Genomic DNA, 27,928 nt, shown 5'->3' on the forward strand with positions numbered 1-27,928 from the left:
CCAATCAGTTCTCCTTTTGTATTGCTCCTGAGAAACATATTGTATTTCATAGCGCAATTTCCAAATCATTGTAAGCAGAATGCATTATTCTTAGTAAAAAACCTTCTATCATTGGCAGATTTGAATTTGAGAAATTAAACCAATGAGCTTAACCATGAGTACCCATCTACCCCCCACTTCTGGGTCCTTTCTGCTTTCTCAAAGAGACAGAATGAATTGTAAGGAAGGAATTCTGCTGGACAGATCCACCAGTCTTAAGCATTTAATCTGAATATTTACCCAAAGTTTTCATGTAATGGCAATTAGTGGAAGTTGAAAAATTTTAATTTTATAATTTTGAAGCACATCTATATATGGCAAAATTACCAAAATTAGAAATTATAAGAACAATTTATCATAATAATATTAAAACAAAATATAGAGAGGGAAAACAACAGCCTACCCTGCACCTTGAAGCCCTGGGAATCTTTCAGAGAACCTGTTGATTGGCAGCTTGTTATTCACTCTTCTTATTTAACACAACCAGTTCTCACAAGCAAGCTCCCTGCACACACCCTCCCATCCCCTTCCCCCCACAAAGTTCAGGAGGGAAAGTTACACAAAAATTCCTGGTTTGAGATAAGGAGTTTAATGAAAATTATAGAATGTGCAATTACCTCAGCTATTTTGCAGAAAAGCACTGCAGAAGTAGCAGCAGAAATCAGACATAAAATGACTATCAGCATCACCCAACCTGCAGTCAGCCCACTGGAAAAGACCAACACTCCCAAACTGGAAACCAGAAGTTGTAAGTGGAAACAGGAAGCCCCTTGTGTTGCAATCTGAACTATGAGCCCCATGATGTTTTGGTCCATCTGGCACTTCTGTTTTAAAGCTGGCATGTAAGCATGCTATTGAATATTCAACAGATTCAATTGGATAAACCCATGGCAGTCACTCAGTCAGATGAAGTATGTGGCTGTAGGATGTTGATGTGACTTTGGAGAAATCTCAAACTACAAATTTCACAGAATCACAGAAACATTCATGTCAGAAAAGACCCTCAGGATCACCAAGTCCAATGGATAACCCTATCCTACAAGGTTCACCCCTAAATCATATCCCCAAACACAACATCCAAGCGACCTTTAAATACACCCAGGGATGGTTACTCAACCACCTCCCTGGTCAGCCTATTCCAATGCCTTACCATTCTTTCCTTGATACTTTTTTTTCCTAATGTCCAGTCTAAACCTACCCAGTTGCAGCTTGAGGGGGTTCTCTCTTGTTCTTTCACTAACTACCTGTGAGAAGAGACCAGCACCAGCCTTTCCATAGCGTCCTTTCAGGTAGCTGTAGAGGGCAATGAGATCTCCCCTCAGCCTCCTCTTTTTCAAACGAAACAGCCCCAGCTCCTTCAGTTGCTCTTCATCAGATTTATTCTCCAGGCCTTTCATCAGCTTTGTTGCCTTCCTCTGCACTTGCTCCAGCACCTCCACATCTCTCTTGTATTGAGGTGCACAAAACTGAACACAGTGGTCAAGGTGTGACGTCACCAGAGCTGAGAACAAGGGCCCAATCACCTGTCTACTCCTCCTAGACTCAGCATTTCTGATAAAATCCAGGTTGCCGTTGGCATTCTTGGCCAGTTGGGGACACTGCTTGCCAATTAGAGCCACAAGGTCCCTTTCTACCAAACAGCTTCCCAGACACACTTCCCCAAGCCTTTCGTGTTGCTTGGGGTTGTTGTGACCCAAGTGCAGGACCTGGCGTTTGGCCTTGTTGAAGCTCATGCTGTTAACATTGGCCTATTGATCCAGTCTAACCAAGTCCCTCTGTAAAACCTCTCTACCCTTGTGCAGATCAACATTGCCACCTCACTTGGTGTCATCTGCAAACCTACTGATGACACACTCTATGTCTTCATCAAGACCATCAATAAAGGTGTTAAACAAAAGTGGTCCCAACACTGAGCCCTGAGGAGCACCCCAGCTGCATTTAACTCCACTGAGCACCACTCTCAGGGCCTGTCTGTCCATCCAGTGCTTTATCCAGCAGAGTGTGTGCTCATCTAAGCCATGGGTAGCCAGTTTGTCCACAAGAATTCTGTGGGAAACAGTGTCAAACAAAGGCTTTTGAAAGTTTAAGTAGAAAATATCTACAGCATTTCCCTCATCCAATAGTCAGGTCATCTTGTCATAGAAGATCAGGTTTGTCAGGCAGGACCTGCCCTTCATAAACCCATGCTGACTGGGCCTGATCCCCTAGTTGTCCTCTATATGGCATGTGATAGCACTTGAGATGATCTGCACCATGACCTTCCCTGGTACCAAAGTCAGATTGAGAGGTCCATAGTTTCCCAGATCCTCCTTTCTTCCTGTCTTGTAGATAGGTGTTACATTTGCTACCCTCCAGTCCATTGGGACTCCCCCAGTTAGCCAGGACCTCAGGCAAATAATGGAAAGTGGCTTGGTGAGCACATCAGCATCCTTGGGTGTAGCCCATCCAGCCCCATAGATTTGTGTCTCAATGGCATAGCAGATCACTGACCACTTCCTCATTTATTGTGATGATCTCATTCTGATTCCCCTCTCTGACTCCTAGTTAATGAGGCTGGGTGTCCAGGGAACTTCTGGTTCTAGTGCAAAAGATTGAGGGAAAGTACTTATTGGGCACCTCAGCCTTCTCCTTCCCCTTAGTCACTATGTTTCCCTCTGCATCAAATAAGTTGAACTCTAGTTGTGCTTGGGCTTTCCTCAGTTTCTCCCTGCATAACTTCACTACATCTTTATAGTCCTGATGAGAGACTTGTCCCCTCTTCCAAAGGCCATAGACTCTCCTTTTTTTCTTCAGGTCCAGTCAAATGTCCCTATTCAGCCACGCTGAGTGCCTTCCTTGCTGACTTGTTTTTCGACACACAGGGACAGCCTGTGCCTGTGCCTGTGCCTGTAAGTCTTCCCTCTTGATGGATGTCCAGCCTTCCTGGGCTCCTATATCCTTCAGGGTGGCCTCCCATGGGACTTTGTCACTCAGTCCCTGAGCAGGCCGAAGTTTGCCCTCTGGAAGTTCAAGGTGGCAGTTTTACTAACCCCTTTCCTTGTTTCCGCAAGGATAGAGAACTCAATCATCTCATGATTGCTGAGCCCTAGATAGTCTCCAACCTTTACTTCCCCAACAGGTTCTTCCCTGTTCACAAGATATTAGTCCAGCAGGGCATCTTCTCTGGTTGGCTCCCTCACTAGCTTTATCAGGAAGTTATCCTCCACACCCTCCAGAAACCTCCAGGACTGTTTTCTCCCTGCTGTATTGTATTTCCACCAGACATGTGAGAAATTGAAATCTCCCACAAGAACAAGGGGTAGTGATTGTGAAACCTTTCTAAATTGCTTGTAAATTCATCTACCTCTTCATCCTGCTTGGGTGGTCTGCAACAGATTCCTACCACAATATCATGCTTGCTGGCCTTTCTCCTGATTCTTATCCATAAGGACCCTATCATCACCTTCATTAATTTACATGGTTTCATACATTTCCCTAATACAGAGGGCCACTCCACCACCTCTTCTTCCTTGCCCATCCCTTCTGAAAAGTTAGTACCAATTGATTGCAGCACTCCAGCTCTCAGAGTCATCCCACCAGGTTTCCATGACGGCTGCTATATCATAGTCTCACTGTAGAACAATGGCCTCCAGCTCCTTCTGTTTATTGCCTGTACTGCATCCATTGGTGTACTAACATTTCAGGGAGAGAGTTGAGTATATACTTTTCATCCTTGACCCTCTGGTTATCTAAGATGCCAATACACTTCTCCACAAGTCTTGGGCTACTAAGTTGTAGAGACAACTATTGGAAAATTAAGGGAAATAAATTCAGATAAAAGTCATGATGGCAACATGTGTCATGATGAGAAATAGAAGTTCCTACTTGAAAATCTTTGCAAGAAGTTTTGTATCAATATTGAATCAGGATTATTGGACTAAACCCAGTGAAACTGTAGTACAACAGGTAGGAACAGAATGCATTTCTTATTTACTCAAAATGGTGTCTGAAGAAATGTCAGAAGTAATACCAGTTTTATCATGTATTTGCAAATGAGTACTTCTGGCCATCATTTGCATTGATTTAATTTTCACAGTGTTGATAACAAATCCTTTGTGTAAACATGGTAAAGTAAAAAGTTCTACTCTTAAATCATGTAATATAAATTTTGGGAGCGTCACAAAAGAATAAATCACATCACATCTTTGGAAATATCCACATTAGGATGGACCATAACTCTGACTGAATTCAAGTCATTGACATCACTGCAAAAAGGATCTTGTTCAAGAGGTTTTAAATATAATGATCATATTGTTAACCTTTATAATGCAAATTTTTGACAATTTGAGCTTTTCAGCAAGTGCTGTCTTGTCAGATCCATTTCTTGAAATATATATTAAGGACATGCATTTTTGTGTAGAGGGAACATTTGAGGGATTAATGAAATTCTTCTTTCTCTGTTGCTTTTGATTTAAGCTTTTACTGCTTCTGCAATGATATCTGCAGGTAATGGACTAGACAACACAAGCTGGTATCATACTGAAGTAGTTTGAACAGTATGATATTTAACTCAGGAAGATAGAGCTCTGACCTCATGACCTCATCCATCTGCCACAGCCCAGGTTCACAAATTCTTTTTGCTAATCTTTCTGTGTATCTCAAGCCAGCTGATGAAATGGAACTTCATGACTTGTCACAAACTCATGAACTCCTCATATGTTCTCTTAACTTTCTGCCCTTTTATTTTTTTCTTCACTGAGACTGGACAGGAGCACTTGTGAAATATTGTCTGATAGTCATATTCATGGGTTGGACTTTCTAGTTTGTCATGCTTCTTTTATTTATTTTATAAGAATTTTTAATTGATTTTGGCCACTTGACTGTTAAACTGTGATTTGTCATATTATGGAAATATTTTCTTTAATAAGCTTGAAGTGGGTTTCTGTGACTTTCCTTTTTATGTATGTTTTTCTCTCCCTGTGTATGGCCCTTTGTGTGCTCAAGAGATATTGGCTATTGTTATGCCGCTGACTTCACAAAGAAGGTGATTTTCTCTTCCTGATACATGTCAAAGGAGAACCATGACCTGTGCTTTGATTTTCCCATATCCTCTTGATTTTTCTGACCATATGGAACACCTGTTTGTCTTTAGAGGTAGATGTTATGGGGTGCTCCAAACTCCCTTTCCCCACCTCCAGCAGTGGAGGTTTGAATAGGGAAAGACAAAGACATGAAATTGCCTTCCAAGGTGTAAAATTCCCTTCCCCTTCCCCTGGGGACAGGTAAACGGCACCTATTCTTCCCACCAGGTCCCTCACAAGTATTTACCAGTGTGGGAAATCCACTGGATTTGGGAACTATGATTAGAGGGGTGCTCTATGCCTAGTATACATTGGCCCTGGACACATTGTCTAGAAAAAAGCTTTAAATAGAGTGACCAGAAAGTGGTTGGGGCTCTCTCTCTCATTTTCTGCTTGCTCCCATTTTGTCTCATCTTGGACTCACTCTGCATTTGTGGCAAAATTGGATAAACTAGCACTCAGACCTGGCTTCCCCCAGGATGTACCTGCCCTGGGGTTCTGCTCCCTGCCTGCTGCTGGAGTGACCCTGCCTGCTGTGAAACTGTGGGTTTCTTGCACTGTTCATACAGTGCTACTGCATGAGTTTCCTCTTGTGGCAGCTGTGTCTATGGACACTTTTATTCTGGTGGGTCCCTTTTCCTTGGATTTGTGCTGTGTTATCCACAAATCAGATTATAAAATCTGCAGTTCTGGAGCCTGCCACCAAAAAGAGACCTAGGGAACATCCCCAGATTCCTGCTCTGTCCTTGTGAGTATCACCTGGTGTTCTTGTTGGCCTTCCCTAAGGTCCTAGCTTGTCTCTGATTTTATATGTAGGGTGAAGCTATCTTGTGGCTTAGCCTTTGCAATTTTCTGAATACTCTAAATTCTACTAAACTTGCCCATAAGCATCCTGGTAGAATTTGCAACTGAATAAAACCTGTACATTAATCAGTTTTGTACATAATTTTGGGGCAGGGGTTTAAGGAAAATGAAGAAACATATTTTTGCAATTCTTGCATCATTAATTTAACCTCAATCAAATCATTTATGGTGCAGCGAGCAGGGTTTTCTATAGTTGAGTTCTTCCATAAAAAAGGGTGCATAATTACTGGAATGGATTTGATTTGGGCACATGAAAATTGTAAAAACCCAGAGCAGATTACAGTGAAATTAGTTGAAAACAACCAGCCAGTAACCCCACCTCTGCACACATATTTAATGATTCGAAACTGCAGCAGCAGCAACAGTCTTTTTCCTTAGATAATGCTGGGGAAGATGACCTTAGTGATCACATGGAAGAAACTCTATTGCTGTTTCTGAGGACCCAATAGTGTCTGTCCCCATACCAAGGAAATCTAAAAATAAATCATACAAAACGTTCAAGTCCAAACCAGAGAGGGACTGTCCTGTGCTGAGCTGCAAGGGGAGTTCTGAGGAGGAAGGCATTATTGGATAGAAAAGTGTGCATCCAGTGTCCAAACCAGAAATTTCAGACCATAGTGGCAAGGGCAATGTTGTGACAATTACACAGAGGTACACCAGTGCACAACTTGCTGATTTTCAGATTCAGTATGCAAGGGAACAAGATGAATCTGTGGCAGATTATGTTTATTGAGTATCCCACAAGGGAAGACATAATTTTTTTCTGGACTCAGAAGGACCCGGGGATTGGAGCAAAGATGTCTTTTTGACAATTGACTGCATGGCTAGCATATTGGGGCAGCAGATTTCTCCTGGTGTACGGAGGTGAACTATTAGAGTTGGAGGTTACCAGCTCCTCTGAACTGTCCAGGGCACTTTGTAGGCTTCCCTTATACTCCATGTAAGGCTCAAACCACTGCACCCCCCTAGCAGCCCAGATACATACAGGTGCTGATGCAGACAAAATGGGGTCAGGGACCAGGGCAAGCAGAGAAACTGCTTGCATGCAGCCCATAGGTCTTATTCACCCTGAGAGGGCTGGTACAAGCAGGCACTAGCTCTGGGGTTGCCTGACGTAACTCTAAAATCAATGTCTGACTGGCAAATGAAAATCTTAGTACTCTCATTAATAAACAAAAATGGGTTTAGATGTGGCAAGCCCAGGAGCTGCAGCTCCTCCCCCCCCCCCCCCCCCCCCCCCCCCCCCAAACCCAAGATGCCTGCCACTTCTCCTGAGAAGGGAGTTAACCCTTTTCCTGCCTAACAGCAGAAGACTAAGGGAGGTGTTGAGGGCAGCAGGCCAGCCCCACCGCTTCATTAAAGTATGCCAGTTCTTAACTGAAATGGGTGCTCAACTAGGTATCCTAGGTTTAGAATTGACAAAGGGTCTGGGGTCCAGCCAGCCCACAAAAGCCTATAGTGATTGCTGACCGTGTGTCAAATTCTAGAGGGCCAACCTGTGCTGGTTAAACTGCCCTCTATAGGGGTTGTGCCCATGACATTAACTAAGCCCAGGGGCTCATACACCTGGGAAGCCCTGGATGCCAATGGGAGCCACCCACCGCATCAGTGTGCAGTGGATTGTCCACAACTATTAAGTGTCAAGCCAGCTACTGTATACTAAGGACCTGGTCCCAGCATGTAGACCAGTACCTGACCAGCACCTGGGAGAGGGAGAACCAGAACCAGATACACAGGGGACAAAGACACATCACTGGAGTGACCGATGGATGGCTGCATAATCACCAGAGAATGTGACCTCCAGTCATGGTCTCAGAGCACCCAAGGCTCTACCATGAACTTTATTAATGCTCTGCCACAGACTTCACATACAGAGCAATCAACTACTTACTTACATGACTGTGTAGCATTGTTAACTATTGCTCCTGCTATTGTTATTGCTTGGCATATAGGAAATGCTAACTTACAAATAGCACACACAGCTCACTGAACTGCAAGAGGTAATTACCCATCACTATATATTCCTAGACAATGTCCATGGCCACCTGAGTGGAGTGTTACAGGGTGCTCCAAATCCCTCTTCCCCACCTCCATCAGCAGAGATTTAATGGGGAAAGATAAAGGCACGAAATTGCCTTTCAAGGTGCAAAATTGCCTTCCCCTGGGGATATGTAAACAGATGGGTAGGGCATAATTTTGGGGCAGGATTTTCAGGAAAAACAAAGATAACTATATTTTTGCAATTCCCGCCTCATTAATTTAACCAAAGTCAAATCAGTAGACATCCTTAGGAGCTCATCAGAGCAAGAATTCTATCATAGTTCATGGACCTCACAATGTGCAGTGATTGAAAAATCTTAATCCTTAAAACATTTTTTTCATAGTCTTTAATAAAAATGCTCCCACAAACAATTGAATATTCAAATCTACTAATGTTTTAATTCTTGAAAATGCAGAGATTAAAGTAGAAGCAAAATTATGTTGACTTCCTGTCTCTGTCTGGAGAGGGAAAGAGACTAATTTCTTTTAAATATTCCTGTGTTGTGAAATTAGAGGCACAAACGAGGCCAAAATATGAACAGCTAGACTATTAGAAATAAAGTGGATGGATCAGAAGGGGAGAGAGAGAGAAAATAGAGAGGGAGAGAGAGAAGAGGAAAGGAATTATATTACCACACCCCCTCACCCCCCAAGACAGTTTGAGTCTGTGGAGGAAAGGTGATGCAGGAGATGTTGGGTCTGTAGAGAAAGGGTGCTGAGGCTTTGGCTGTAGAAGCAATGTGGTCCTGTGAGCAGCTTCTTCAGCTCCATGAATTGCAGCAGGTGGAACTTAGGACATGGAGAGAGGGTTTGGTCTGCTTCTTCCAGGCACCATGGCCTCTTTTCTTCAGAGCAGCATTGTCCCACGATTTTCCTTCTTTCGTGCTTTCCTTCTCAGCAACATTGTCCTTCTCCTGTGTTTTCCTTCATCTGTGTTTTCCTTCTGTGTTTTTGGTTCTCCGTTTTTCTTCTACTGAGCCAGTAGTTGCTCAAGTCTTTTATACAGTTTTTATTCCTTAGGTATGTGTCCAAGTATTGTCCCTCAGGAAATCAGGGGCCAGATGGTGAATCCATTATCTCACCATCCTCCCTTTCTGGGGTACTTGATGGGTAGAAATTATCTTGTTTTATGCATATTCCCGAAGGTGGCCTCTGTCATTGATTTTATCTTTGTTGAGTCACATCAGGAGAGACATGCTTTTAGTCTCTCACACTTCCCCTGTGTGTGGTAGGTTGAGAGCAGGCCTAGCTCTCCCTCCCCCACAGGGAAAGAAACCACAGCTAAACTCAGTTAGAGAAGCAAGCTATATTTATAAGCATATATGGAAAGCAGATTATATATAACACAATATATACAGGTATTTACAATATATATACAGAAATATACAGCAAAGAAAAAATAACACAACAAAATTCCCTCCCTGTAACCCCCTCTCCCCCTCCCCCCACCTTTTTTTCCCAAAAAAGGGTTAGAGAGAGAAAGAAAGGGAGTTATTAAGGAAAAGAGATGTTATTAGGCTTCAAAAGCACATGCAGAATTAGTTTTGCTTATCTCAAGGTCAGCTCCGCTTAGTTTGCTGAGAGGCAGGCAGGCAGAACAGGCTGAAACCCAAACTGAGAAAACCTGCCCTAAAACTTAAAGTTACATTCTGCCCATCTACCAATGAAATTCGTTTAGAATATCAGAATGTTTTCATTTTGATACAAAAACATTCAGCCAGTGTCCCAGTACTGTTCCTCTCTTAAAGGCACAGCCTCAAATGGTCACACCTGAGCAAAATCAGGCCTTCAGTAATGATTCTGTGGCTGGGTTGATTGTGATGAAGGGTTGAGTAGTTTGGAATTAACATATGAGCAAATATAAAATGGAAGAGTGGCAATCACGTGTCCACAAGCTACAGCCTCTTAGCTTTGTGGGCTGTGAAGCTAATGCTTACTCCAGCACTGTTCACACTGGGTGACACAGCCTACTTTCAGATACTGGTGTTCCTTTTAACTTGTGCTGCACACTTCAGACATATTCCAACTTTATTTTATATTGCTACTTTATAGTCCATGCTTCTTTATTTTTAGTTCATAGAATGCAGTTTAGAAGACTAAAATAATTTGTCATAAGAACATAAATCTATGCACTTGTTTTATTTTTAAATAAACCAATGTACAAACATTAATTGTTAGAATTAAAGTTTTAACTGTGTTTAAGTAAAACATAGAAAACAGACTTTTGAGTGGTCCTTTTTTTTTTGCAAAAATGTGGTGATCTCTACTGTCAGTGATTACTAAAGTGTTTTATGGGATTGTGTAGCCTTAATAGTCACTTCTTCTTTCAGCCTCCTTTTAAGTTTCTTACAAAATATGAATAAGAATAATGATATACACTCACATCATTTAACCTCATGAAGCATAAAATATTAAGCAACAGAAATATAATGCACTGGTGAAATATATCAGTACCTGACTTCACCGGGCAGTCACAACTCCTTTGTTGCATGTTATCCATCACCAATATTTTATTTATTCAAATGAGTGTCCTTTGGAAAAACCTCTTGCCGTCCCAAAGAAAATGATATAAATTTGATAACTCAAAAATTGTAATAGATGTTTGAATGAAGTACAAAACTGTTGTAAAGTGACAATGTGTGTAATAGTCTGTTGATTTTTAGTAGTGTTTTTAACTATCTGCAGTAGTGTAGTGTTTCAAATTATCTGCAAGGAATCCATTGTTATGAATATTGCCTTTCTTGTAATTTATCTTATATCCAAGTTTAATTTTAATGTTAGAGTGATTAAAATATGAGTCTAGCATTTTCTGTGTTTGAAACACAGAATACATGGCATGAATATTGGCAAGAAGTTTCCCAGCTTCTGGTGATGACAAAAGCATAGAGTAGAGGTAAGGTGGAAATTCATGCCAGCTGATACATGTGCTACTATTCAAGTACCTGCTATTCACTAGCTCATTTTCTGTGCACAAGTATGGTGCCTAGTTGGATTAGAAGAAACCAAATAGAATGAAATGTGAAACCATGCATTAACTTGTCTAGGGTCTGGATGATCTGGAGTTAATTCTCCCCAGAGCATCTTTCCAGTGCTGTGTTTTACAGTGCTGTAGCTGGCTACTGCTGAGCCAAGAACCAAGACTGTACTTTTCCAATGTTCCCCTGTCCCATGACTATGCTGAGGGGTAGGCAAGGTCTTAGGAGGGGATACAGCCAGGACAGCTAACCGAAATTGACCAAAGGGGTATCCCATGCCATATGATAAGGGAGGAGAGGCTATATATGAGGCTATATATGATATATGAGGAGATGCTGAGGGAGCTGGGGTTGCTTAGCCTGGAGAGAAGGAGACTCAGGGGTGACCTTATTGCTCTCTACAACTACCTGAAGGGAGGTTGTAGACAGGCAGATGTTGGTCTCTTCTCCCAGGCAGCCAGCACCAGAACAAGAGCCTCAGGCTGCGCCAGGGGAGGTTTAGGCTGGATGTTAGGAAGAAGTTCTATACAGAGAGAGTGATTGCCCATTGGAATGGGCTGCCTGGGGAGGTGGCGGAGTCACCATCATTGGAGGTGTTCAGGAGACTTGATGGGGTGCTTGGTGCCATGGTTTAGTTGTTTAGGTGGATTGAATTGGTTGATGGGTTGGACTTGATGATCTTGAAGGTCTCTTCCAACCTGGTCTATTCTATTCTATTCTATTCTATTCTATTCTATTCTATTCTATTCTATTCTATTCTATTCTATTCTGCCAGCTAAGTGAAAGAAGGAAGTGTGGGACTCCATTGATGGACTTTGACCTCTGGAGCAATAGCATACATATTGAAGCTCTGCTTTTGGGGGAATGATTGAACTTTTTCTGGGAAGTAGAGAGTAACTTTTTTCTTTGCTTTTGCCTCTGTGTGTGGCCTTTACTTTGGCTTTGCATGCTATTAAACTGCTTCTGTCTTGATTCCTGCACTTTTGTTATATTTTCCTTCTCCCTTGTCTATCTAATGAAGGGGAGTGATAGAGCAGCTTTGGTGGGTGACTTGCTCCCCAGCCAGGGCCAAACTACCACAGAACTATAAGATTTGTTTGAATCTTTAATGTATTGTATTAGGAAGCAACATATTGCCACAATGAAATGTCACTTCATTGTTATGGAGTAATAGAATTATCTAGGATATTTTGCAGTGTTTAAATTAGTCAATTTCATGAAAGCTGACATTAATGTCCAAATGCTGAAAGTACTGTGAGCCTTTGTAAGTATTGCTGAGTATCTCAGTTTGCCCTGGTTGCTTAACTTTCAATATTAGATCCACAGTTAAAAATCTAACCATTTTAGCATGAAAATCCCTTTGCCAATAACAGCATTACAGCTAAGTAACCATCCTCTCGAGAGGGAGGGTGGGAAATGATATGGATGGAGACACAGGCACCCTGGGCCCTGGGAGCACAGAGTCCTTTGACCTACCAGGCCGATCAGTCAAGAACAAGGTGAGTCATCATGGCAGCCTACTAGGTCAGGTGCTTGTAGAGACCCAGCCATGAATAGAATAGAATAGAATAGAATAGAATAGAATAGAATAGAATAGAATAGAATAGAATAGAATAGACCAGGTAGGAAGAGACCTTCAAGATCATCAAGTCCAACCTATCAACTAATCCAATCCATCTAATCAACTAAACCATGCAACCAAGCACTCTATCAATTCTCTTCCTAAACACCTCCAATAATGGTGACTCCACCACCTCCCCAGGCAGCCCATTCCAATGGCAAATAACTCTTTCTATGAAGAACTTCTTCCTAACATCCAGCCTAAATCTCCCCTGGTGCAGCTTGAGACTGTGTCCTCTTGTTCGGATGCTGGTTGCCTGGGAGAAGAGAACAACCTCCACCTGTCTACAACCTCCCTTCAGGTAGTTGTAGAGAGCAATAAGGTCCCCCCTGAGTCTCCTTTTCTCCAGGCTAGGCAACCCCAGCTCCCTCAGTCTCTCCTCATAGGGTTTGTGTTCCAAGCCGCTCACCAACTTTGTTGCCCTCCTCTGGACACATTTTTAGCAAGCCAACTTCCCTCCTAAACTGAGGGGCCCAGAACTGGACACAGGACTCAAAGTGTGGCCTAACCAGTGCAGTGTACAGGGGCACAATGACCTCCCTGCTCCTGCTAGCCACACCGTTCCTGATGCAGGCCAGGATGCCATTGGCTATCTTGGCTGCCTGGGCACACTACAGGCTCATGTTCAGCCTACCATCGACCAGCACCCCCAGGTCCCTCTCTGCTTGGCCGCTCTCCAGCCATTCTGACCCCAGCCTGTAGCACTGCATGGGGTTGTTGTGGCCAATGTGCAGAACCCGGCACTTGGATGTGTTAAATCTCATGCCGTTGGACCCAGCCCATCTGTCCAGTCTGTCGAGGTCCCTCTACCCTCCAGCAGATCAACTCCTGCCCCCAGCTTGGTGTCATCAGAAAATTTACTGATGATGGACTCAATGCCCTCATCCAGATCATCAATAAAGATGTTAAAGAGCACAGGGCCCAGCACTGATTCTTGGGGCACACCACTAGTGACTGGCTGCCAGCTGGATGTGGCACCATTCACCGCCACTCCCTGGGCTTGGCTCGCCAGCCAGTTCCTAACCCAACACAGTGTGCTCCTGTCCAAGCTGTTGGTTACCCCTTGGCCAAAGGTTGTTAGAAAAAATGTGGGTACCCAAACAGTGGCCATTAACATGTAGGTGTTCAGGCCACTGGCTGCAGAGAGTGCTGGAGCCTGGGACTTGCAATGAAGGGTGGTGGAGACAGCACCTGTGTTAAGTATGAACAGGCAAATGATCTGCTTGGCATGATGACTGAGGTGAATGTAGAAGTGGTAAGACTAAGGACTATGAGGGGATGTGTAAAACAGTTAGGCTTGTAGAACCAGGTATTGCAGACTGCCCCTAGAGAAGGGAAGAGATCAAAGAAACAGTGGGAAATGAATAGAGATCCCTGTTAGGAGAGGCAAGGGAAATCCTTTTCAGCACTGCTCACCTTCCCAGTTGCCCTTTGTGGTGGTTTAGACTGGGTGCTGGCCCGCATGCCACTGCACAGACCACACCTGTGAGGTCCCAAAAGGGTCCAGCCCACTGGGTGGTCACAGGAAACCAGGTATTTCACCCATAATTCATTGCTCCTTTATAAAACATCCACACAGGGTCCTTACTTCCTCTTTTGTCCCCCCGCTGCTGCCTAGGTAAAATGGCGTGAGCTGCCTCCCTTGGGCCTGCCCAGGCACAAAGCTGGGTTGGCTGGGGAAGAAAGAGCCCTGGGGGGGGGTCTGGGTGTACCCCCAGGTGGGGAATGGGATGTTCTTGGGTGTGCTTTGGGATATCTCTCTCTCTCTCTTTGTCACAGTGCTTGTGGTTTTCTGTAAAACTTTTCATTTTTTTTTCCATTTAAACTTTTCACCATTTTTTGCAATCCGTTTGTCTGAGTCTTTTCTTTTGTCTGTGGTGGGAGAATTGGTCTCCTAAACCACGACACTCTTGCACAACAAGTATGTGGTACTGGAAATTGACAATGGGGCAGATGAGACTGCAGAAGAGTTATCACCCAGAGAATTGTCCAAAGCAAATCAGTCTCCCCCTCCCATTAGGACTTCTACCCTTAAAAAAAATAGGAGGGTAGGTAATTTTGTTGGTGATTCCCTTCCAAGGGATATAGAAGCACCCATATGTCAGCCAGATCCTTTTCACAAGGAGGTCTGCTGCTTCCCTGCTGCCTGAGTCAGAGATGTTACCAGAAGGCTGTCAAGTTTGGTACAGCCCTCTGATTAGTATGCCTTGCTAGTTATGCAGGTGGAAGCAATGAGGTTGAAAACACAAGTCCAAAAGCAACCAAAAGGGACTTCAAGGCTATGAGGAGGAGGATTGAAAGATCTGGGGCACAGGTAATTTTTCATCAATAACCTCAACAGCAGGAAGGAATAATGAAAGGAACAGGAAATTGTGCATGACTAGTAAGTGGCTCAGAAGCTGGTGCCACCAACAGAATTTTGGGGGGTTTTTTGATCTTGGGGAATTTTATATGGCACTGAGTCTGCTAGCAGCATAAGGAGTACATCTGTCTCAGAGGGGGAAAAGATCCTGGCACATGAATTTGCAGGGTTCATTGGAAGGGCTTTAAACTAGGCTTGAATGGGGACAGGGTTAAAACCTGGAACACTAGAGGTGAGCCTAAGGGCAGCGTTCAGTCTGCCAGTCTGCAGGAAGACACACCAGGGTTTGAAGGATGGGGTGATATAAAGGGCCTTCAACCTGTTGCCCTGAAACATGTTGTGAACACTGCAGTAAAGACAAGGACTTACAGTGCTGAGCCTGGGGCTCCTGAGGTAATAGGATATAGGAGGGTAGCTCTCATGAAATGCCTTGGGAGACCAATGGGAAGCCCTTCTAAGGAGACAGGGACAGCAGCACAGCTGAAGTGCCTCTTCACCAATGTATGGAGCATGGGCAACTAACAGTAGGAGCTGGAATCTACCCTGCTGCAGGAAAGCTATGATGTAATGACAGCTACAGAAACTTGGTAGGATGAATCCTATGGCTAGAGTGTAGCTGTTCAGAAGGAACAGGAGAGGAAGAAGGGGTGGAGGTGTTGCCCTCTATCAAAAGAATTGGATAGAATGCAAAGAGTTGTTGCTAAAGAACTGATATAGTCAATAAAAGGGTTATTTTAATATTCAATAAGCAGAATGATTAATAAAAATTAATAATTTTATTAATCATAAAAATCCCACAAAAATATTAAATAAAACCTATTTACAGGTTCAGGATGTTTGGTCGAGGAACAGATACCTCAGCAGCAGGAACAAGTAACAATTTAAACAATATGTACAAAAATCCAGAAACAACAAACAGCACTTTAAACTGTAAAGAAAGGGAACATGGGCAATGAAGCCGGCGATTGCCCACAAAGCTGGGGGGAACTCCAGAATTCCCTGAGGCAACAGACCTTCAATAGATGCTTACAAAAATCAGATACTGTAATTACTCACTGATCCTGATACTTCGTGGCACACGTTAAGATCTAGACAAACCAAAATGGCATCGACCATGTGGAGGCTGCAGGAGCAGAGTTTCACTTTCTGTTGGTGTCTGCAGCTGAGGCAGGATTTGCTCCTGAAAGATTTGTAGATGAAAGCTTTGTAGAAAGGAGGTTCCTCTGCTGCAATCCTCTTGCAGCGGTGCTCGCTCCTTACTCCAGTCAAACAAAACTGTCCCGGGGACTCAGCTCCTCTGGGGTTTCGCCTCCCAGCCTGGCAAGATGCGTGTCTGTTCCTGGGCTTTACAACACTGAAAACAGCGAGGGGTCTTTGCTGTGTTGTCTGGGTAAACTGAAACACAGTTCAGCTTCCAATCAAAGTCTGTGGTTCCTTCCAGAGCATGGACAATTGCAAGACAATGCTCTGGCTCTTTGGGCTGGTACTTATAGATTTCCCGAGAAAATAATGGCCAGTAGCAACACAGATATAGGGATAAAACCCTGATATTGCAACCTATAGAAAGCCTTCTTTCCAACTGTGGCCAAAAGCACACCCACCTAGCTCATTTTGGCTCTGAAACATGTTCAGGCAAGCCTGAAAAACCAGACCTACTAGCTTCTGGCTCATTGTCTGGTTCAGAGCATTTTTGAGGCTTTGTGTCCCTTTGGAACGTTTCAGGACAAGACACATGTTATGAATATACTGGTGATTCTGTGATTTGTGTTAAAGGTAGAGAATTCAGAGTGCACTGGGACTGGGGGTCAGGAGCTTGCAGGAGCCTGTTTTGAGGACAAAGGGGGAGCTGCATATTTTACAGACTTAAACAGAGACAGTGTGTTTGGCTAATTGGAGACACCAAAGCTGAGAAGAACTGAGAATTTGTTTTCTTTAGATAAGAAGCCTGGACGACTGAGCATGCGTGCAAGTAGATGATTTGACCCCTACCACACAGAATGTAGGGAGAAGGGATTTGGTCACCTATTCTGAAGACTCATTATCATATGCCTGCCTTCTGTTCAGCATAAGCTTGTTTATGTACATGATGTAACTATATAAGATGAAGAAAGCTATTGTAAAGCTGCTGTGGGGTGAAGTTTTGTACCCTTGCATGCCCAACTGGTTGCTTTGCTTGCTTTTATTGCTTTTATTGCCTTTTATTACCTGTTTAAGATCTTTCAGTGCCAATAAAACTGTTACCAAAAACTTCTACCAGGAGTCATCTATAACACACAGAATCACAGAATTGACCAGGTTGGAAGAGGCCTCCATGATCATCAAGTCCAACTGATCACCCAACCCTATCTAATCAACTAGACCGTGGCATTAAGTGCCTCATACAGTCTTTTCTTAAACACCTCCAGGGATGTCAACCCCACCACCTTCAAGGGCAGCCCATTCCAATGGCAAATCACTCTTTCTGTGAACAACTTCTTTCTAAGATCAAGCCTAAACTTCCCCTTGCACAGCTTGGGACTGTGTCCTCTTGTTCTGGTGCTGATTGTCTGGGAGAAGAGACCAATCACCACCCGGCTGCAACCACCCATCAGGTAGTTGTAGATATCAATAAGGTCTCCTCTGAGCCTCCTCTTCTCCAGGCTAAAGAACCCCAGCTCCCTCAGTCACTCCTCACAGGGCTTGTGTTCCAGATCCCTCACCAGGTTTGTTGCCCTTCTCTGGACATGTTCCAGCAACTCAACATCTTTCCAAAGCTGAGGGGCCCAGAACTGGACACAGAACTCAAGGTGTGGCCTAACCAGTGCTGAGTAGAGGGGTACAATAACTTCCCTGCTCCTGCTGACCACACTATTTCTGATGCATGTAAGGATGTCATTGGCCTTCTTGGCCACTGGGCACATCGGTGGCTGGCTAATGGTCAACCTACCATCAACACCTACTACAAGGTCCCTTTCTGCCTGACTGCTCTCCAGCCACTCTTACCCTAGTCTGTAGCACTGCATGGGGTTGTTGTGGCAAAAGTGTAGAACACAACATTCATACATGTTAAACCAATCTGCCCATCTATTCAGCCTGTCAAGGTCCCTCTGGAGAGACCTCCTACCCTCTGACACAACACCTGCTCCCAGCTTGTCGTCATCTGCTAACTTACTAATGGTGGACTCAACCCCCTCATCCGATCATCAGTAAAGATATTGAACAGGATGGGGCCCAGCACTGATCCCTGGGGGATGCCACTGGTGACTGGCTGCCAGCTGGATGTGGCACCATTCACCACCACTCTCTGAGTTTGGCTCTCCAGTCAGTTCCTAACTCAGCACAGAGTGCTGCTGCCCAAGCCACGAGGTGACAGCTTGGCCAGGAGTTTGCTGTGGGGTACAGTGTCAAAGGCCTTGCTGAAGTCCAGGTAGACTACATCCACAGCCCTCCCCATGTCCACCAGGAGGTCATAAAAAGAGATCAGGTTGGTGAGGCAGGACCTGCCCTTCCTGAATCCTTGCTGGCTGGGCCTGATCCTTTGGCCATCCTGTAAGTGCTGTGTGATTGTGCTCATGATGACCTGTTCCATAATCTTGCTTGGCACTGAAGTCAGGCTGACTGGCCTGGAATTTTCTGGTTCCTCCTTCTGGCCTTTCTTGTGATTGGGTATCACTTTGGCCAGCTTCCACTCATCCGGGACCTCTCTGGTGAGCCAGGACTGTTGACAAATGATGGAGAGTGTCTTCGCAAGAGGAAATCCATGAGATGTTTAAGGATGTTGCTAGGTCATATAGGAGAAAAATTAGAGAAGCAAAAGTCCATTTAGAGCTTACACTCGGCACTGCTGTGATTGACAACAAAAAATCCTTCTATAAAGAGGAGGGGCGAGGACAACCTCCACTCCTTAGTGGACATGGAGGGGAATATTGTAACTAAAGATGAGGAAAAGGCAGAGGTGCTTAACACCTTCTTTGCCTCAATTTTTAATAGCAGGATAGGTTGTCTTCCAGACAACTGGCCTTCTGAGCTGGCAGATGGAGTCAGGGAGCAGTATAGTTCTCCTGTAATCCAGGAGGAAGTAGTTTGAGACTTGCTTAGTCCCTTGGATCCCCACAAGTCCATGGGACCAGATGGGATCCATTCTAGGGTGCTGAGAGAGCTGGCAGATGAGCTGGCCAAGCCACTCTCCATCATTTTTCCAAAGTCCTGGCTCACTGGAGAGGTCCCAGAAGACTGGAAGCTGGCCAATGTGATGCCCATCCACAAGAAAGGCTGGTTGGATGAACCAGGGAATTACAGGCCTGTCAGTCTGACTTCAGTCCCAGGCAAGATTATGGAAGAGGTCATCATGAGTGCAATCACACAGCACTTTTAGGATAGCCAAGGTATCAGGCCCAGCCAACATGGATTTAGGAAGGGCAGGTCCTGACTGACCAACCTGATCTCCTTCGATGATCAGGTGACCCTCCTGGTGGATGTAGGGAAGGCTGTGGATGTAGTCTCTCTGGTCTTCAGCAAGGCCTTTGACACAGTCCCCCACAGCAAGCTCCTCGCCAAGCTGTCAGCCCATGGCTTGGACAGCAGCACAGTGGTGTCCTCAGGGATCAGTGCTGGGCCCCATCCTGTTCAGTATCTTTACTGATGATCTGGATGAAGGGATTGAGTGCATCATCAGTAAATTTGCAGATGACATCAAGCTGGGGGCAGGAGTCAAGCTGGGGGCAGGAGTTAATCTGTTGGAGGGTGGGAGATCTCTGCAGAGGGACCTTGACACACTGGACAGATGGGCAGAGTCCAAGGGCATAAGATTTAACACATCTTAATGCAGGTTTCTACACATTGGCCACAACAACCCCATGTAGTACTACAGGCTGGGGTCAAAGTGTCTGGAGAGTGGCCAGGCAGAAAGGGACCTCGGGGTACTGGTTGATAGTAGGCTGAATATGAGCCAGCAGTGTGTCCAGGTGGCCAAGAAAGCCAATGGTATCCTGGCCTGTGTCAGGAATAATGTGGCCAGCAGGAGCAGGGAAGTCATTGTGCCCCTCTACTCTGCACTGGTTAGGCCACACCTTGAGTCCTGTGTCCAGTTCTGGGCCCCTCAATTTAGAAAAGATGTTGATTTGCTGGAACATGTCCAGAGAAGGGCAACAAAGCTGGTGAGGGGTTTGGAGCACAAGCCCTACGTGTAAAGGCTGAGGGATCTGGAGCTGCTTTACCTGGAGAAGAGGAGGCTATGGGGAGACTGTATTGCTGTTTATAACTACCTGAAGGGAGATTGTTTCTAGGTGGGGGTTGGTCTTTTCTCCAAGGCAACCATCAACAGAACAAGAGGACACAGTCTCAAGCTGTGCAGGGGGAGGTTTAAGCTGGATGTTAGGAAGAAGTTCTTCACAGAAAGAGTGATTTGGAATTGGCAGCCCAGCGAGATGGTGGTGTCACCATCACTGGAGGTGTTTAGGAAGAGACTGGATGAGGCACTTGGTGCCATGGTCCAGTTGATTAGATGGTGTTTTGTGGTAGGTTGGACTTGATCTCGAAGGTCTTTTCCAACCTGGTTAATTCTATTCTGTTCTATTCTATTCTATCTGCTATTTCCCTCGTTACCTAGGACAGATCCCATCTGGTCCCTTATACTTGTGGGGATCCAAGTGGCTGAGCAGGTCTCTAATTGCTTCCTCCTGGATTACAGGGGACTATGTTGCTCCCTGACTCCATCTGCTAGTTCAGAAGCCCTCCTCCCCACTCCCAGCATTCTACTCTCCAAGTTGGAGAGATATGGACTGGGTGGAGTGTTCAGTGGATAAGCAATTGGCTGGACGCTTTCTTCCAGAGGGTGGTGTCCCTCTGGGGTCTGTACTGGGACCTGTGGTGTTTAGTATTTTTGTCAGTGACATAGACAGTGAGATCGAGTGCACCATCAGCAAGTTTGCAGATGACACAAAGCTGAGTGGTGTTGTTGATACACCAGAGGAATGGTATGCCATCCAGAGAGACCTGGACAAGCTGGAGAGGTGGGCCCATGTGAACCTCATGAAGTTCAACAAGAGCAGGTGTAGGCTTCTGCACCTGGGCAGAACAATCCTCACTATCAATACAGGCTGGGGGATGAGTTAATGGAAAGCAGCCCTGTGGAAAAGGACTTGAGGGTGCTTGTGGCCGTTTGACGCTGTGCCTTTAAGAAAGGGGCACACTGGCTAAATGTTTGTAAAATATTTTGGTATTCTAAACGAATTTCATTGGCCAAGGATTGTGGGAGGTGAGATTGGACCCAGGGGAGCTGGGAACTTTCTCTCAGTCTTCCTTCCTTCGCTGTCCCTTTCGGCTGGATCTGCTTCTGGGCTTCTTGCCAAGAGATAAGTACTAACTCACTCCCTGTAACAGGCCTGTCCGCTTCTTCCCCTGTCCTGCTAACCATCCTCGTCTCTTCTTCTACCTCTTTGGGGGAGAAGGGAGGTAGGGGGTGAAGGGGGGCACAGGGGGAAGCCCCCTCTGTGGGGGGTCTGGTTTCTGGTTGAGTTCATTTGCTGTATATTCCTGTATATATTGTAAAATACCTGTATTTGTTGTGTTACATATAATCTGTTTCCTTGTAAAATATAATCTCATTTCTCCGACTGGGTTTAGCCGTGGTCTCTTTCTCAGTGGGGGAGGGAAAGCAGAGCCTTTCCTTTCAAACCACCACAGTGCTGAATGAACAAGAAGCTAGAAATGAGCAGTGTGTGTTTGTATTTCAGAAAGCCAAACACATCCTGGACTGCATCAAAAGATGCATTGCCAGCAGATCTGAGTGAAGTGATTATGACACTTTGCTCTGCTCTGGTGAGGCCACACCTGGAGTACTGCATACAGGACTGGAGCCCTGTAGGAAGGACATGGACCTGATGGAGTGGGTCCAGAGGAGGGCCATGAAAATGATCAGGGGGTTGGATCACATCTGCTGCAAAGACAGGGTGAGGTAGCTGGGGTTGTTCAGCCTAAAAAAGAGGAGGCTCTGGGGAGATCTAATAGTATCCTCCCAGTACCTGAAGGTGGCCTGCAAGAATCACAGAATCATGGAAAGATAAGGGCTGGAAGAGACCTCAAAAGATCATCTAGTCCAACCCTCTTGCAGAGCAGGATCACCTCTAAAAGATCACACTGGAATGCACCCAGGCAGTTTTTTAATACCTCCAGAGAGGGAGACTCCACAACCTCCTGGGCAGTTGGTTCCAATGTCCCATCACCTCCACAGTGAAAATTTTTTTCCTCATGTTTACATGGAACTTCCTATGCCTTAACTTCCACCCATTGCCCTTGTCCTGTCATTGGGCATCAACAAGAAAAGCCTGGCTCCATCCTGTTGGCACTCACCCTTCACACATTTACAAACATTGATGAGGTCACTCCTCAGTCTCCTCTCTCCTCCAAGCTAAAGAACCCCAGTTCTCTCAGTCTCCCCTCATAAGGAAGATGTTCAACTCCCTTAATCATTTTTGTGGTTCTTCACTTGACTTTTCCAAGCAGTTCCCTGTCCTTCTTGAACTGAGGGGCCCAGAACTTGACACAATATTCCAGATGCAGCCTCTCCATATCAGAGTAGAGGGGGGAGAACCTCTCTTGGCCTATCAAACACACCTATTCTAATATACTGCAGAATGTCATTGGCCTTCTCAGCCACAAGGGCATATTGGTGGCTCATGGGAAACTTTCCACCCACTAGGACCCCCGGGTACTCTTTCCCTTCACTGCTCTCCAGCAGATCAGTCCCCAGCCTATACTGATACATGAGGTTGTTCTTTCCCAGGTAGAAGACTCTACACTTGCCCTTGTTGAACTTCACTAAATTTCTCCCCACCATACTCTCCAGCCTGTCCAAGTCCCACTGAATGGCAGCACAACTCTGATGTGTCAGCCATGCTTGCCCAGTACTGTGTCATCAGCAAACTTGCTCACAGTGCACTCTGTGCTCTCATCCAGGTCATTCATGAGTATATTGAACAGCACTGGTTCCAGCAGTAAACCCTGAGAGACTACACTAGTTACAGGCACCAACTAGATTCAGTCCCATTGACCACAACTCTCTGACCTCTTTTCTTCAAACAGAACACAATTCACTTCATTACACCTCACCTGTCCACCATGATGTACCACACATGATGCAGAGAGACTGTTTACAAGCTGCCTGTAGTGATAGGACATGGAGCAATGGCTTCAAACTAAAGAAGACTAGATTTAGATTGGATAATAGGAAAAAATTCTTTACCATGAGGGTTGTTAACAATCAAACAGGTTGCCCAAGGAGGTGGCTGGGGCCCCACCCCTGGAGATATTCAAGGTGAGGCTTGACAGGGCTCTGGGCAATGTGATCTAGTTGAGGATGCCATGGCTTAGTGCAGAGGAGTTTGGACTAGATGTCCTTTGGTGGTCCCTTCCAACCCAGACCATTCTGTGTTTGTGTGATTTTGTGATATGACATTTAAGAGTATACATTTTATACCTTTGTTACTAAATATAAGAAAGGAGGAATGAAAAAATGAACAAACTGCTCAGAAATACACAGCAAACTGCTGGCTAAGCTGTCAGCTTGTGGCTTGGACAGCAACACTCTGTGCTGGGTTAGGAACTGGCTGGAGGGCCGAGCCCAGAGAGTGGTGGTGAATGGTGCCACATCCAGCTGGCGGCCAGTCACCAGTGGCGTCCCCCAGGGATCAGTGCTGGGCCCCATCCTCTCTAATATCTTCATTGATGATCTGGATGAGGGGATTGATTCAGTCATCAGCAAATTTGCAGATGACACCAAGTTGGGAGCAGATGTTGATCAGTTAGAGGGTAGAAGGGCTCTGCAGAGGGACCGCGACTGACTGGACAGATGAGCAGAGTCCAACGGGCTGACATTCAACAAGTCCAAGTGCCGGGTGCTGCACTTTGGCCACGGCAACCCCATGCAGAGCTACAGGCTGGGGTCAGAGTGGCTGGAGTCAGAGTGGCTGGAGAGCTCCCAAACAGAGAGGGACCAGGGGGTACTGATTGACAGCCGCCTAAACATGAGCCATCAGTGTGCCCAGGTGGCCAAGAAGGCCAATGGCATCCTGGCCTGCATTAGGAATAGTGTGGCCAGCAGGAGTAGGGAAGTCATTGTGCCCCTGTACTCTGCTTTGGTTAGGCCACACCTTGAGTCCTGTGTCCTGTTCTGGGCCCCTCAGTTTAGGAAGGACATTGAGACACTTGAACAGATGGAGCAGATTATCCTGGCGGCAATAACTGTGCACCTGAAGGATGGCCAAGGGCTCAGGTCCAGCCAACATGGATTTAGGAAGGACAGGTCCTGCCTCTCCAACCTGATCTCCTTCTATGATCAGGTGACCTGTCTGGTGGACGTGGGGAGGCCTGTGGATGTAGTCTACCTGGACTTCAGCAAGGCCTTTGACACCGTCCCCCACAGTAAACTGCTGGCTAAGCTGTCAGCTCGTGGTTTGGACCACAACACTCTGTGCTGGGTTAGGAACTGGCTGGAGGGCTGAGCCCAGAGAGTGGTGGTGAATGGTGCCACATCCAGCTGGCGGCTGGTCACCAGTGGCATCCCCCAGGGATCAGTGCTGGGCCCCGTCCTCTTTAACATCTTCATTAATGATATGGATGAGGGGGTTGATTCAGTCATCAGCAAGTTTGCAGATGACACCAAGTTGGGAACGGATGTTAGTCAGTTAGAGGGTAGAAAGGGTCTGCAGAGGGACCTCGACCGACTGGACAGATGGGCAGAGTCTAATGGCATAGCATTTAACAAGTCCAAGTGCCGGGTACTGCACTTTGGCCACAACAACCCCATGCAGAGCTACAGGCTGGGGTCGGAGTGGCTGGAGAGCTGCCAAACAGAGAGGGACCTGGGGGTGCTGATTGACACCCGCCTAAACATGAGCCAGCAGTGTGCCCAGGTGGCCAAGAGGGCCAATGGCATCCTGGCCTGTATTAGGAATAGTGTGGCCAGCAGGAGCAGGGAGGTCATTTTGCCCCTGTACTCTGCATTGGTTAGGCCACACCTTGAGTCCTGTGTCCAGTTCTGGGCCCCTCAGTTTAGGAAGGACATCGAGACACTTGAACATGTCCAGAGAAGGGCAACAACTAGTCCCCTCAGGCAAGAGTCTGGGGGCAGTAAGCTAGGGTCAGAGGCCAAACCAGCAGCCCAGCTGAGGTGCATATACACTAATGCACGAAGCATGGGAAACAAACAAGAGGAGCTGGAAGCCTTGTTACAGCAGGAAAGTTATGACGTAGTTGCCATCACAGAGACGTGGTGGGATAGCTCACATGACTGGAGTGCTGCAATTGATGGCTACGGGCTCTTCAGGAGAGATAGACAAGGAAGAAGGGGTGGAGGGGTGGCCCTGTACATCAGGGAGGCACTAGATGCCATTGAACTAGAGATTAGGGACGATCAGGTTGAATGCTTGTGGGCAAGAATTAGAGGGAAGACCGGTAGGGCAGAAATCCTGGTTGGAGTCTGTTATAGACCACCCAACCAGGAGGATGATGTCGACGAATCATTCTATAGACAGCTTAAGGCTGTCTCAAGATCTCCTGACCTTGTCCTTATGGGCGACTTCAACCTGCCTGACATCTGCTGGGATCTCAACAGAGCAGAGAGGAGACAGTCTAGGAGGTTCTTAGACTGCATGGAGGACAGCTTCTTTTCCCAGGTGCTGCGTGAGCCTACCAGGGGCAAGGCTATGCTTGACCTCCTCTTCACCAACAGGGAAGGGCTGGTGGGTGATGTGGTGGTCGGAGGCTGTTTAGGGGCCAGCAACCATGAGATAATTGAATTTTCGGTATTTGGTGAAACTAAGAGGGGCAGCAAGAAGACCTCCACTCTGGACTTCCAGAGGGCGGACTTCAGGTTGCTCAAGGAAATAATTCAGAGGGTTCCTTGGGAGAAAGCCCTTAAAAATAAAGGGGTCCAGGAGGGCTGGACCTACTTCAAGAAAGAACTGATGAAGGCTCAGGAGCAGGCTGTGCCAATGTGCCGGAAGAGGAGCCGCCGGGGCTGACGGGCAGCCTGGTTGGGTAATGAACTTTTAACAGAACTAAGGGAAAAAAAGAGGGTATATCATCTTTGGAAGAAAGGTGAGTGTAATGGGTTGGGGCAGATCCCCTCCCCACCACAGGCAGAAATAACGACTCAGACAAACGGATTGCAAAAGTGATGAAAGTTTAAATAGAAAGCAGTGAATGTTACAGAAAACCCAAAGCGCAGTGACAAAGAAAGATCCCATCCCCACCTGAGGGTGCATGCAAAACCCCCAGGGCTCCTTCTTCCCCCTCCCTCTGCTGGGCTAGTCTCAGCTGGCCAGGCCTGAGACTGCTCATCCCCCTGTGGCCTTGGGCCCAATCAGGCCCATGGCCGGGAGATCTCTCCCCCAGTTACCAAGTCTCGGAGAGGGAAGGAAAGAGGAAGTGCCAGACTCCGCACTGGATCTTATAGTGGTGCAAAGAATTATGGTAGGAAATACACAATTTCCTGTGTCCATCCCTCTGGGCTGGACTTCTGGACACAGGAAGTGAATGCACCAGGGGGGCACCCAGCTCAAACTACAACATGCCACCCCTGTATTTCATACCATAATCCTTGCACCCAAACACATCATCAGATCAGAAAACTTCTGATGACATGTCCGGCGGAGTCCATATCTTCATCTGGGCGTCCACTCAAACAGTCTCTCATCCAGGCTCAAGCATCAGTCCATTCCAGTTGTTCTTCCTCATGTGATGGAACCTCCCAGCGACGCAGTCCTTCTCCTGCAGCGTGAATTCCTTGTGGGCTCCTTGGGACATCCTGGTCACCTGGAAATACCTCACAACTTCTCAGCCAAGCCTTTACTCTCATATTCAGCGGCAAATTCTCCACCCCTGGGGCAGGCCAGTCGGAACAATCCGGCTCCACGACTGCCTTTTTCAATCCATCCAGGGTGCCGCAGCCAACCGCTTTCACGCGGACCAAAGCTACACGGATGCATGTCAGAGGCACTCCGCACCCCCTGGCTGGGCGCTCGCGTACCGAGGCAGGACAGCATCCGGCTGCACAACCTCCACCCCCGGAAGAGGGAGGAGCTGTGCCACAGCCCGCTGAAGAAACAGGGAGGCGGAACCAGGTGCTCGGCGCCATTTTCGGAACATGTCCGAAAACACCAGGGAAAGATTTACAGCTGCCGCCGCCGCCTGAATGCAGCCCGGCTCGGGCGGTGCCGCCGCCGCTGCTTGAACGCGGCCCGGCCCGGCCCCTGCCGTCTCTGTCGCCACGATGCAGAGTCCGAGTCACCTCCAGCAGTCGCTTGCCCACTCGCCGCGGGTGTCCGCTCCCCGCAGCAGCTGCGGGCCAACCACGCTCTGCTTGCCACTGCCCCTCCTCTGCTCCCTGCCGCTCCGCAGAGAACAAGGAGAAGGCAGGTCTCGCCTTCTTAGGCTACTCGAGCACTCTTAAGCTACCCTGGGCAGAAAGTCACAGAAAGAGCCACCCCTCGCTGTTCCCAAGGAACAGGAGGGACTTCCATGCCATCAGCCACGCACCAGCTATCCTTCTGCAGTCCACAGGAGTTCACAGAGTCGCCCCGGTAGCACAAAACCTGAGCCCCAACTTTCCAAACTCAAACCGACGCCCAGAACTAAATTTAAACTCTCCATCTTTTGCAATCCGAGCTGCAGTTGGCCCCACGTTGGTGCGCCAAAATGTAATGGGTTGGGGCAGATCCCCTCCCCACCACAGGCAGAAATAACGACTCAGACAAACGGATTGCAAAAGTGATGAAAGTTTAAATAGAAAGCAGTGAATGTTACAGAAAACCCAAAGCACAGTGACAAAGAAAGATCCCATCCCCACCTGAGGGTGCATGCAAAACCCCCAGGGCTCCTTCTTCCCCCTCCCTCTGCTGGGCTAGTCTCAGCTGGCCAGGCCTGAGACTGCCCATCCACCTGTGGCCTTGGGCCCAGTCAGGCCCATGGCCGGGAGATCTCTCCCCCA

Source organism: Dryobates pubescens, chromosome Z (assembly GCF_014839835.1).
Source record: "Dryobates pubescens isolate bDryPub1 chromosome Z, bDryPub1.pri, whole genome shotgun sequence".
NCBI lineage: Eukaryota > Metazoa > Chordata > Aves > Piciformes > Picidae > Dryobates > Dryobates pubescens.